The sequence below is a fragment of the Cupressus sempervirens genome, chromosome 10, assembly GCF_028749045.1.
Source record: "Cupressus sempervirens isolate cs-2001-9-10 chromosome 10, ASM2874904v1, whole genome shotgun sequence".
NCBI classification, from domain to species: Eukaryota; Viridiplantae; Streptophyta; class Pinopsida; order Cupressales; family Cupressaceae; genus Cupressus; species Cupressus sempervirens.
This window is the reverse complement of record NC_143127.1, coordinates 817,414,293-817,428,076: the sequence shown is the minus strand read 5'-3', so window position 1 is coordinate 817,428,076 and position 13,784 is coordinate 817,414,293.

The window sequence follows — 13,784 nt, the reverse complement described above, 5'->3', positions numbered from 1 at the left end:
TTTTAGAGAGCAACATCTTCTCCTATTGTGCTACAACCAGATGAAAAAGAAAAGGAAAAAGATGTTGTTTAGTTGCCTCCTACCCCTGAGAAGACTGAACAGAGAGACCATGTTGGGTCTAATGATGAGGAGAGCTCTAGCAGCTCTGATAGTTCAGAAGAAGAGGAAGAACAACGTCAACCTCAGCCCTTGAGGAGATCCACGAGAGAAAGAAAGCAACTAGAAAGGTTTGGTTATTCTATGTTAGATTCCAGTTGTGCTTTTGCTTTGATTACTAACACTGATGAGCCTAGATCTGTGAAAGAGGCTTTGGGCATGGAAGATGCAGGTTCTTGGATTGAGGCTATGGATGATGAGATGGCTTCATTAGAGAAAAACAAAACATGGAACCTTGTACCTTTGCCTAAAGGGAGAAAATCTGTTGGCTGTAAATGGGTGTTCAAGAAGAAATTATGTGCAGATGGCAGTGTTGAAAGGTACAAAGCTTGATTGGTTGCAAAGGGGTATTCACGGGTAGAGGGAATAGATTATGGTGAAATATTCTCTCCTGTTGCAAAGTTGACATCCATTAGATTTCTATTATCTCTTGTTGCATCATATGATTTAGAGATAGAACAAATGGATGTGAAGACAATTTTCCTTCATGGTGATTTGGAGGAAGAGATTTATATGTCACAGCCTGAGCACTACATTGTTAAAGGTAAAGAATTCTTAGTTTGCAGATTAAAGAAATCTCTATATGGTTTGAAGCAATCTCCTAGGATGTGGTACCTTAAGTTTGATGCCTTTTTGTTGTCAATTGGATTTGTAAGATTGAAATCAGATCATTGTGTTTATTTCAGAGTTGAAAATGATCGTCTTCTTATTGTTGCATTATATGTTGATGATATGTTGCTATTTGGGAAGGGTAAGGGTATGATTTCTGATTTTAAATCTCAGTTGTCAGCACAATTTGAGATGAAAGATCTTGGGGCAGCTAGGTACATCTTGGGTATGGAAATCAGTAGAGATAGGTCTAACAAAAAACTTTGGTTGAGCCAAAGTAAGTATGTGAAGTCTGTGTTGGACAGGTTCAGCATGGTAGATTGTAGAGCACTATGTGTTCCTATTCCTGTGGGAACAAAGTTATCTGTAGATGATTGTCCAAAATCTCCTAGTGAGATGGAGGACATGAGTAGAGTACCTTATGCTAGTGTAGTTGGCAGTCTTATGTATGCTATGGTCTGTACTAGACCAGACATTGCCCAAGCAGTGGGAGTCCTGAGTCGATTTATGGCTAATCCTGGACGGATACATTGGGATGCAGTTAAGTGAGTATTCAGATATTTGAGGGGTACATCAGATTACTCCATATGTTATCATGGTAGCTCTTCTAGATCTCCGCATTCAGTTTGTATTCATGGGTTTGTGGATTCAAATTGGGCAGGTGATATTGACCATAGGAGATCCACCAGTGCTTATGTGTTCACTATGTTTGGTGGTGCCATCAGTTGGATGAGCAAGCGACAACCTGTGGTTGCTTTGTCCACTATAGAAGCTGAGTACATGGCTGCTACTCATGCTTGTAAGGAAGCCATTTGGCTTAAGAGATTGTGTTCTGATGTTGGTGTTGATGCAGAACAGATTACTGTTTGGTGTGACAGTCAGAGTGCTATTTGCCTTGCAAAGAATCCAACTTTCCATGCTAGAATGAAGCACATTGATGTGCAGTATCACTTTGTGAGAGATATGGTGGAAGATAGAAAGGTAAATTTGGAAAAGGTAGATACTGTGAAGAATGTTACAGATGCATTAACAAAACCAGTGGGCACTAAGAAGTTTATATGGTGTTCAGAGTCTATGGGCCTTTCGGCCTATAGCGGTTAGTTCCTGTTATGTTCCTATTGCTCTTACAAGGTGTTTGACAAGTGGGAGAATGTTAGGAATAAGGTGTCTCAACCTTGTATAATTCCTATTCTTATTATTTGTTTTGTAAAATGTATTTCTTTCAAATAATGTTGATGTGTCGACATCTTGAATTATGTATAAGGAGATCATGACTAAAACGGTTATGACGGATTCCTATGAGACGCAAGAGCTATGTTAGGAAGATTCAATGACAAGTGAAGACATGTGGCAACTAAAATTTTTTGGGGTTCCTATTTTCTCGAAGAATGGTAAAACCCTAATACGGTTTTACCTTTGGGAGTAGCCCTAAAAGTGAAGCGCATGTTATAAGTGATTTTAGGGTTGTGAAGAGATGCGATGCAAAAAAAGGTGTATTGTTGGTACTGCGAGTAGCTACTAGAGTCTTCTTTTGTCGATGTTGAACTTGCATTTCAAGTGTATTGTAACCTTGTGTTGAAGATAATACATTGTGCAGGTTCTGAAGGGGTGGGGTTGTTTTACCGAAAGGTTTTTCCCCATCGGCAAATCCTTGTGTTATGTGTTCCTTTCTCTGTCTATTTTCTGTATGCATGGTTGGCTGCAATATTGTTGTTTACATGATATTGAATCTGTAAGTGAAGAAGATTTTAATAGGATTTGCATCATACTTTCCTTATGAGATTAGTGTAGGAAGCTGTTTCCACACCTAAGTTTCCTTACACTACCCTGTGAAAGGTTTGCCCTATTAAAGACTTACAAAGACTATTAGATCTCACCTTGACTAAACGATTTTAACTCACAATTAAGCACCCTCTTAGGAGATTTACAAAAGCCTATTAGGACTACTCTGTTAAGAGATTTACCTTGTATCACCTGTTAAAATGAATAAATAATTGATCCTTTGGTTAGCACCTCTTTGCTAGATGTCAAATCTCGTCTTTACTATTTGTATCCTTATCCTTGTGATCTAATATATCTTCTCTGTCCTTTTAGTGCTTGTCTTCAGAACTGATATGTTATGATTAACTGGTTTTGCAATGCATAACCTTTAATTAAGCATCCTCTCCATGCTTTTCTTTGCACATGATACTCTCCTTAGTATCTCTCTTCACTCATACTACTCCCCTTAGGGTTTACCTCTTAACTAGGCATCATGGAGATGATCTAGATCTTAATCAACGACTCTGGTTGATTGTTATTGCTGCTTAATACTTCCCTTTTTCTGATTGGTTGCATGTATTGCATAGGGATGTGTAATATGACTTGATATTTATCTCTTAATATCAAAATTTAACGTCCATGTCAGCCAAAAATGGTTTACATAGGATTTTGTTCTATTACAAACATCTATGTCATTAACTAGTTACTCAACATCAATAGACTTCTAATGCTTGGCCTTAACTGTGCTCTTTATGCTATAACTCAGCTTCTAAATGGCTTAGCACATACTATTTCTCGGCACTTGAATCACTTGGCACACATTGTTTGCTCAGCACCTAAGTGACTCAACACACACTGATTGCTCGACACTAGCTGTCATATCACTTGGCATATATTGTCTAGGCACTTATGCTCGACATACACTATGCACTTGGCCTAAGTAGTGGCTCAATTGTAGTGATGACCAACCAACTATGCTAAATGATGATTAAGGGTTTTGTCACTACTTTGTCAAAACCATAATGAGATTAACAATCTCTCCCTTTGATATGAGTCAAAAAACACTTTATGGCATATACAATCTTACTTCATGCATAAGTCAGACAATGTATAATCTTTTGCTCGATCTATATAAAAAAATTCAGAATCTTCAAAATTTGCAAAAAATGTTCCCAATACTTTGTTATGTTACTCCCCATGAGTAAATACTTCATTTTGGTTTTGTGGCTCCCCCTAAGTAGATACTTATTTGTATGAATATTTAGCGATATTTATTATTTGATATAACTTTTTATTATATTATTTTAAAAAAAAATTAAAATTATCTATAGTGTTTTAAGTATGAAAATATTTTTTTCCAATATAATATCAAATTATGTGATTTTTATTGTAAGTTGATGATTTAAAGAAAAATAATAATAACAATAAAAGATTATGTCAATAGTCATGTATTATAAAAGTCTTTTGATTTATTGAAAAAACATTTGTAGATATATTAGAGCACTATCAACTTCAATCTTTATTGTATCTATATTAAAACAAGAGAAACAATGCGTCATAGTTCCTGCCTAACGCATAATGGTTGTAGAGGTGTAGATGAGTGAGAATCTAAATTAACATTATGAATGCATTAATTTTTGCCTAGAAATGCACTTGTGATCTAATAGGATTGCTCATATTTTGTTGTTAAATTCTCATCCTAGAAATGCACTTGTGATTTGATAGGATGTCTAATATTTTGTTGTTAAGTTTTCGTGCTATATTATTATATCTTTGGGCATTTAAGCCCAAGAATAAGAGGCCAAAGTTTCCAATATGGCACTAAGTACTTAATATCATACTATGATCAATACATATGCTTTAGACAAATTTGCACTTTCTAAGTTGACAACTTAAATTATGTGCAATGAGGAAAGATATACATACCAATATTTGAATTATAGAACTTAAAGAAGTGATGAAGCATTTGGAGTATCACATTATATGTTTAAGCATACTATGCATGCTACTAGACAACCATAAGTAGTTGGAATAACTCCTCCAACTATGTATTATTCTCATCTTGATTATCAAATGGAACTCACACTATTTTTTATCATTAGCACTGGACAAAAACTAGGATAAAGATATAGATAGAGATAAATAATAGTATACAACAATAACAACATAAACATATATGCAGAGGAAAAAAGGATGGATAATATATAGGAGGAAGAGGAAGAGAGAAAATAGTAAGATAGAGCGATACCAACATAAGTTGTGTGTGTGAGAGAGAGAATTAAATATAATTAATTTTCTTAATAAAACAAATAGTCAAAATAAAATCATGGTTATAATAAAGAATTAAAATATATTATATTTTAATTAATAAAACTAAGAATTTAATATTTATATTAAAACTCACATTTTTATAAGAAAAAATGAAATGTATTGAAATATTAAAATATTTTATAAGTAAAACTAATTGTTTAATTTTACACAATTAGAGAAGGTTTACTATTTAATGTTTTGTATTTCCAAATTTTTAATAAAATTAAGTAATTTTTAATTATGAAATAATATCTATATAATTTAATATGTACATTTATAAATAATAAATAGATGTAATACATATAAATTTGATGTTGATGAATAAATATGATGTAATAAATAAGAAATAAAATATTACTATTTAATTTTAATACTTAGTTTATATAAACCTAATTATGCCGAGAGGCATATACAATGGCAGCAACACTTCCCAACACAAAGAATATTCCAAAGAATAATCCGTGTAAGGAAAAAAGATTTGGTGAGAGTTACAAACGAAATTAAAATATGGAATGCCATTTGGCAATCAAAAAGATTTGGTGAGAGTTACAAACGAAAGTAAAATATGGAATGCCATTTGGCAATCAAAAAGATTTGGTGAGAGTTACAAACGAAATAATAGGCCCGAAAAAGTAGGACCCGAAAAAATAGGGCCCGAAAAAATAGGGCCTGAAAAAATAGGGGCGAAATAATTTCAATATGATTTTTTTTTTGTTAAATATAATTTTGCATGCACATTCATACTTATTTTTTGTGGGGAGTGGGGGAATTTGAAACAAATTTGTAGAATGTGAAGAGACGTCTGTTGGGGGATATGAGGAGCCTCTCAGAAGTTATAAAACCAAGGCTCACCATTTCATTTTCATTTTATGTTTTTGCAGGAAGGAAGAGGTGGAGGTTATTGGAGGATTAGATTGGAGTTTTTGAATAGGAGTAGATTGAAGTTTTGGAGTAACATTTTTGTAGGTGAAATTTCTATTTTTTATTTACATTTTCATTTAGATTTAGATGTAAATATAAATTGAAATTCAAAATTAGTTATAATATTCTACTTTGATTTAGATTTCAATTTTAATTAATTTCATTTAGATTTAGAATTCTGTTCATAACTATTTAGGCTTGCATTTAATAGTTTAGTCTTGCATGTTTGATTTAGAGTTAGATTTGTATTCAAAATCTATTTGATTTATATATTTTATAATACTTCTCATTTACATATTTTAAAAGTGCATGTTTCAAATTAGTTTTATATTTGCATGTTTCATATTAGTTTTAGATTTTCATATTTCAAAATAGTTTTGGTTTGCATGTTTTAGATTTGAATGTTTCACAATAGTTTTACATTTGCATGTTTCTAAGTATTTATATTTTCATATTTCAAAACATAATTTTATCATTAATCTGGATGAGAATGCCACCATATCAATACAATTTATAGTTTATTAAAGTTAATGATTTATTTAAAGTAGATAAAGCATATATTTAGTATATATTTTAACATTATTGAATTATAAAATAAAATAAAATTTTCAAAATAATAGCTAGCCAAAATAATATTAAGCCAAATGGATGCTGAAATAATAGAACTTGAAAAAATAAGGCCAAAAAAATAGAATGCAAGAAAATAAAGCTGAAATAACTTAATTAAAATTTTAAATATAAAACATTTTCTTTTTGTTAAATATATTTTTGCATGCACATTCATGCTTTTTTTTGTGAGGAGTGGGGGAATTTGAAACAAATTCATGGAATGTCAAAAGACATCTATTGGGAGATATGAGGGTTCTCTCATAAATTATAAAACAAATGCTCCTCATTTCATTTTCATTTTGTGTTTTTGCAGAGAGGAAGAGATGGAGATTATTGGAGCAATTAGAGTTTTTTAACAGGAGTAGATTAAAGTTTCATATAGTTTAGCCTTGTATGTTTGATTTAGATTTAGGATTCAAAAACTTTTTGATTTAGATATTTGATAATACATTTCTTTTGCAAATTTTTAATGTGCATGTTTCAATTTAGTTTTACATTTGCATGTTTTACATTAGTTTTAGATTTGCATATTTTAAAATACTTTTGGTTTCCATGTTTAGATTTGTATGTTTCATAATAGTTTTATCTTTGCATGTTTCAAAATATTTATATTTTTAATGTTTCATAATTAAATTTAATCGTTGATGCTGACAAGAAGTTCACCTTATCAATAAAATTTGTATTTTATTAAAGTTAGTGATTAATTTAAAATAAACGAATCATATATTTAGTTTATATTGTCATTATTTAATTAGATTATATATGTGGCTACTAAATATATTAATTAAGAAAGAAAATCATAAGTCTAAATAGATTCCTTAATGATAGGGAGATTTATTGATTACAATTCTTAATCATTGCAATAAAAATTGCATTAGCATTATTAAAAATTCAACAATATATAATGTTCTCACATCATCATGGAGAAATAATTAGAGTTAGAGTTAGAATTAGAGTTAGAGTTAGAGTTAGAATTAGAATTAGAGTTAGAGTTAGAATTAGAATTAGAGTTAGAATTAGACTTAGAATTAGACTTAGAATTAGAGTTAGAGTTAGAATTAGAATTAGAATTAGAATTAGAATTAAAATTAGAATTCGAATTAGAGTTAGAGTTAGAGTTAGAGTTAGAATTAGAGTTAGAGTTAGAGTTAGAGTTAGAATTAGAGTTAGAGTTAGAATTAGAGTTAGAGTTAGGGTTCAAGTTAGAGTTAGAGTTAAAGTTAGAGATAGAATTGTGATCAGGGTTAAATTAGGGTTAAATTAGGGTTAGGGTTAGAATGATAGGGAGATTTATTGATTACAATTCTTAATCATTGCAATAAAAATTGCATTAGCATTATTAAAAATTCAACAATATATAATGTTCTCACATCATCATGGAGAAATAATTAGAGTTAGAATTAGAGTTAGAGTTAGAATTAGCATTAGAGTTAGAATTAGAGTTAGAGTTAGAGTTAGAATTAGAGTTAGAGTTAGAATTAGAGTTAGAATTAGAGTTAGAGTTAGAATTAGAATTAGAGTTAGGGTTAGAATTAGAATTAGAATTAAAATTAGAATTAGAGTTAGAGTTAGAGTTAGAGTTAGAGTTAGAATTAGAGTTAGAGTTAGAGTTAGAATTAGAATTAGAGTTAGAGTTAGAATTAGAGTTAGAGTTAGAGTTAGAGTTAGAGTTAGAATTAGAATTAGAATTAGAGTGAGAGTTAGGGTTCAAGTTAGAGATACAATTGTGATCAGGGTTAGATTAGGGTTAGGGTTAGAGTTAGAATTAGAATTAGAGTTAGAATTAGAATTAGAGTTAGAGTTAGAATTAGAATTAGAATTAGAATTAGAATTAGAGTTAGAGTTAGAGTTAGAGTTAGAATTAGAATTAGAGTTAGAGTTAGAATTAGAATTAGAGTTAGAGTTAGCATTAGAGTTAGAGTTAGGGTTCAAGTTAGAGTTAGAGTCAAAGTTAGAGATAGAATTGTGATCAGGGTTAGATTAGGGTTAGGGTTAAAGTTACCTTATTAGATTTAGGGTTAGGGTAAGAGTTAGGGCTAGGATTAGGATTAAAATTAGGGTTAGTGTTAGAGTTAGAGTTATATATAGTGTTAGGGTTAGGATTACGGGTAGGTTTATAGTCAAAGTTAGGGTGAGGGTTAATATTGGGGTTAGGGTTACAAAAAGTGTCAAAGTTAGAGTTAGGGTTAGAATTAGAGGTAAGGTTAGAATCAGGGATAAAGTTAGAGTTGGAGTTAGGGTTAGAGTTAGAGTTAGAGTTAGATTTAGGGTAAGAATTAGGGTTAGGATTAGAATTAGCATTAGAGTTAGAGCTAGGGTTAGGGTTAGGGTTAGGGTTAGGGTTAGGGTAAGAATTAGTTTTAGATTTGCATATTTCAAAATACTTTTGGTTTCCATGTTTAGATTTGTATGTTTCATAATAGTTTTATATTTGCATGTTTCAAAATATTTATATTTTTAATGTTTCATAATTAAATTTAATCGTTGATGTGGACAAGAAGTTCACCTTATCAATACAATTTGTATTTTATTAAAGTTAGTGATTAATTTAAAATAAACGAATCATATATTTAGTTTATATTGTCATTATTTAATTAGATTATATATGTGGCTACTAAATATATTAATTAAGAAAGAAAATCATAAGTCTAAATAGATTCCTTAATGATAGGGAGATTTATTGATTACAATTCTTAATCATTGCAATAAAAATTGCATTAGCATTATTAAAAATTCAACAATATATAATGTTCTCACATCATCATGGAGAAATAATTAGAGTTAGAATTAGAGTTAGAGTTAGAATTAGCATTAGAGTTAGAATTAGAGTTAGAGTTAGAATTAGAATTAGAGTTAGGGTTAGAATTAGAATTAGAATTAGAATTAGAATTAGAATTAGAATTAGAATTAGAATTAGAATTAGAGTTAGAATTAGAGTTAGAGTTAGAATTAGAGTTAGAGTTAGAGTTAGAGTTAGAATTAGAATTAGAATTAGAATTAGAGTTAGAGTTAGAATTAGAATTAGAGTTAGAGTTAGAATTAGAGTTAGAGTTAGAATTAGAATTAGAGATAGAATTAGAATTAGAATTAGAATTAGAATTAGAATTAGAGTTAGAGTTAGAGTTAGAGTTAGAATTAGAATTAGAGTTAGAGTTAGAATTAGAATTAGAGTTAGAGTTAGAATTAGAGTTAGAGTTAGGGTTCAAGTTAGAGATAGAATTGTGATCAGGGTTAGATTAGGGTTAGGGTTAGAATTAGAGTTAGGGTTAGAGTTAGAGTTAGAATTAGAATTAGAGTTAGAATTAGAGTTAGAATTAGAATTAGAGTTAGAGTTAGAATTAGAATTAGAATTAGAATTAGAATTAGAGTTAGAGTTAGAATTAGAATTAGAGTTAGAGTTAGCATTAGAGTTAGAGTTAGGGTTCAAGTTAGAGTTAGAGTTAAAGTTAGAGATAGAATTGTGATCAGGGTTAGATTAGGGTTAGGGTTAAAGTTACCTTATTAGATTTAGGGTTAGGGTAAGAGTTAGGGCTAGGATTAGGATTAAAATTAGGGTTAGTGTTAGAGTTAGAGTTATATATAGTGTTAGGGTTAGGATTAGGGGTAGGTTTATAGTCAAAGTTAGGGTGAGGGTTAATATTGGGGTTAGGGTTACAAAAAGTGTCAAAGTTAGAGTTAGGGTTAGAATTAGAGGCAGGGTTAGAATCAGGGACAAAGTTAGAGTTGGAGTTAGGGTTAGAGTTAGAGTTAGAGTTAGATTTAGGGTAAGAATCAAGGTTAGGATTAGAATTAGCATTAGAGTTAGAGCTAGGGTTAGAATTAGGGTTAGGGTTAGGGTTAGGGTTAGGGTTAGGGGTAGGGTAAGAATTAGTTTTAGATTTACATATTTCAAAATACTTTTGGTTTCCATGTTTAGATTTGTATGTTTCATAATAGTTTTATATTTGCATGTTTCAAAATATTTATATTTTTAATGTTTCATAATTAAATTTAATCGTTGATGCTGACAAGAAGTTCACCTTATCAATAAAATTTGTATTTTATTAAAGTTAGTGATTAATTTAAAATAAACGAATCATATATTTAGTTTATATTGTCATTATTTAATTAGATTATATATGTGGCTACTAAATATATTAATTAAGAAAGAAAATCATAAGTCTAAATAGATTCCTTAATGATAGGGAGATTTATTGATTACAATTCTTAATCATTGCAATAAAAATTGCATTAGCATTATTAAAAATTCAACAATATATAATGTTCTCACATCATCATGGAGAAATAATTAGAGTTAGAATTAGAGTTAGAGTTAGAATTAGAGTTAGAGTTAGAGTTAGAATTAGAGTTAGAATTAGAGTTAGAGTTAGAATTAGAGTTAGAATTAGAATTAGAGTTAGAGTTAGAATTAGAGTTAGAGTTAGAGTTAGAATTAGAATTAGAGTTAGGGTTAGAATTAGAATTAGAATTAGAATTAGAGTTAGAATTAGAATTAGAGTTAGAATTAGAGTTAGAATTAGAATTAGAGTTAGACTTAGAATTAGAGTTAGAGTTAGAATTAGAATTAGAATTAGAATTAGAATTAGAGTTAGAGTTAGAATTAGAATTAGAATTAGAGTTAGAGTTAGAATTAGAATTAGAGTTAGAGTTAGAATTAGAATTAGGGTTAGAGTTAGAATTAGAGTTAGAGTTAGGGGTCAAGTTAGAGTTAGAGTTAAAGTTAGAGATAGAATTGTGATCAGGGTTAAATTAGGGTTAGGGTTAGAATTAGAGTTAAATTAGGGTTAAATTAGGGTTAGGGTTAGAATGATAGGGAGATTTATTGATTACAATTCTTAATCATTGCAATAAAAATTGCATTAGCATTATTAAAAATTCAACAATATATAATGTTCTCACATCATCATGGAGAAATAATTAGAGTTAGAATTAGAGTTAGAATTAGAGTTAGAATTAGAGTTAGAGTTAGAATTAGTGTTAGAGTTAGAGTTAGAGTTAGAATTAGAGTTAGGGTTAGAATTAGAATTAGAATTAGAATTAGAGTTAGAATTAGAATTAGAGTTAGAATTAGAATTAGAGTTAGAATTAGAGTTAGAGTTAGAATTAGAATTAGAATTAGAATTAGAGTTAGAGTTAGAATTAGAATTAGAGTTAGAGTTAGAGTTAGAATTAGAATTAGAGTTAGAGTTAGAATTAGAGTTAGAGTTAGGGTCAAGTTAGAGTTAGAGTTAAAGTTAGAGATAGAATTGTGATCAGGGTTAGATTAGGGTTAGGGTTAGAATTAGAGTTAGGGTTAGAGTTAGAATTAGAATTAGAATTAGAGTTAGAATTAGAATTAGAGTTAGAATTAGAATTAGAGTTAGATTTAGAATTAGAATTAGAATTAGAGTTAGAATTAGAATTAGAATTAGAGTTAGAGTTAGAATTAGAATTAGAGTTAGAGTTAGAATTAGAATTAGAGTTAGGGTTCAAGTTAGAGTTAGAGTTAAAGTTAGAGATAGAATTGTGATCAGGGTTAGATTAGGGTTAGGGTTAAAGTTACCTTATTAGATTTAGGGTTAGGGTAAGAGTTAGGGCTAGGATTAGGATTAGAATTAGGGTTAGTGTTAGAGTTAGAGTTATATATAGTGTTAGGGTTAGGATTAGGGGTAGGTTTATAGTCAAAGTTAGGGTGAGGGTTAATATTGGGTTTAGGGTTACAAAAAGTGTCAAAGTTAGAGTTAGGGTTAGAATTAGAGGTAGGGTTAGAATCAGGGATAAAGTTAGAGTTGGAGTTAGGGTTAGAGTTAGAGTTAGAGTTAGATTTAGGGTAAGAATCAGGGTTAGGATTAGAATTAGCATTAGAGTTAGAGTTAGGGTTAGGGTTAGGGTTGGGGTTAGGGTAAGAATTAGAGTTAGAGTTATAGTTAGGGTTAGAGTTAGGAGCAGAGTTATAGTTAGGGTTACAATTAGGTTAGGGTTAGAGCTAGAATTGGGGTTAGGGTTAGAATTAGGGTTAGAGTTAGGGTTATATAGGTTTGGGTTAAGATTAGGGGTAGAATTAGAGTTACAATTAGAGTTAGAGTTAGAATTAGGTTACATATTGAGTTAGAGCTAGAGTTAGGGTAAGGGTAATAATTAGGGTTAGGGCAAGAATTAGGGTTACAAATAAAGTTAGGGTTAGATTTAGAGGTAGGATTTGAGCTAGATTTAGAGATAGAATTAGAATTAGAACAAGAGTTGGAGTTAGAGGTAGGGTTAGAATTAGGGCTAGGATTATGGTTAGCATAAGGGTTATGGTTAGAGTTAGGGTTAGCATTAGGGTTAGGGTTATAATTACTGTTAGTTTTAGTGTTAGTGTTAGTGTTACAAAATGCAAACACGAAAGGCACTACATAAAATCCTAGAGAAATTTGGAGAAAGAAGGCAGTTTTGTTTGAACCCAATATTGTTGTTGCATCATTTTGACATCCTATCTATGGTTCTAATTTTAGTGTTGACTTTTCAAAGTACATAATACCACTTTCCACTTGTCTAATAGTTGATACCTTTTAAGTGCAAAATATTACTAGATTTGGTATGGCATGTGTATTTCTTGATGCCTACTATTTGAAGGGTGTATGGTATATGGGTATTAATGATTGGATCATTATTTTATATTTTTCATGGTATATGTAGTAGGGTCACTTTAAGTGTGAACTATAATTGTCTACTAACTAAAGAGGACATGGTATATGTTTTAATGATTGGGTAGTTGGTGTGCCTACTATTTGTGAGCTCCTTAATAGTTTTCATCTCTTCTATTCTATCCCAAAGCTTGTAACACTATAATGTGTCAACGACCTTGCTAATGTCTACAAAACAACAAAAGATCTCAACATATCAAGGGTGTTCCATATTTTTTCAACTATGAATATAAGGGTAACATGATGATCAGCAGTGAAATGTTTTTTGTCAAAACTAGGCTACCCTTTAGCTCTTTTATTCTCAATTTCTACCCATCTAGTGATTCTTAAATTTTCCTTCTTCTAATTTAATAGTTATAAAGGGAAACATCTAAGCAAAAAATGAAAAAGAATATCTTACAAAAGGGGACACTTCTTTTCTTTCTAGATTCTCTTTATATCTCAGGAGATTTAGGTTTTTGCATATCTATGTGTGTTATAAAGGAGGAAAAAATGTCATCAAATAGAGTAGAATTTGTCTATCATAAATCACTTGAATATATTGCATCAATTGATTGGTTTATGGTGATAATTAAAATGAAATTTTATATAAAAAATATTTTTAGTTAGATATATTTTTTGGATCAGTAATGGAAAAAAGTCAATATAAACATGAGGCTCAAGTAATGTCAAAACCAAGACCTCTCAAATGAGAGCCTCATAACCTATTGTTGTGCTATGGGGTGTTCCTCATTTTTAGTTACATAATTAAAT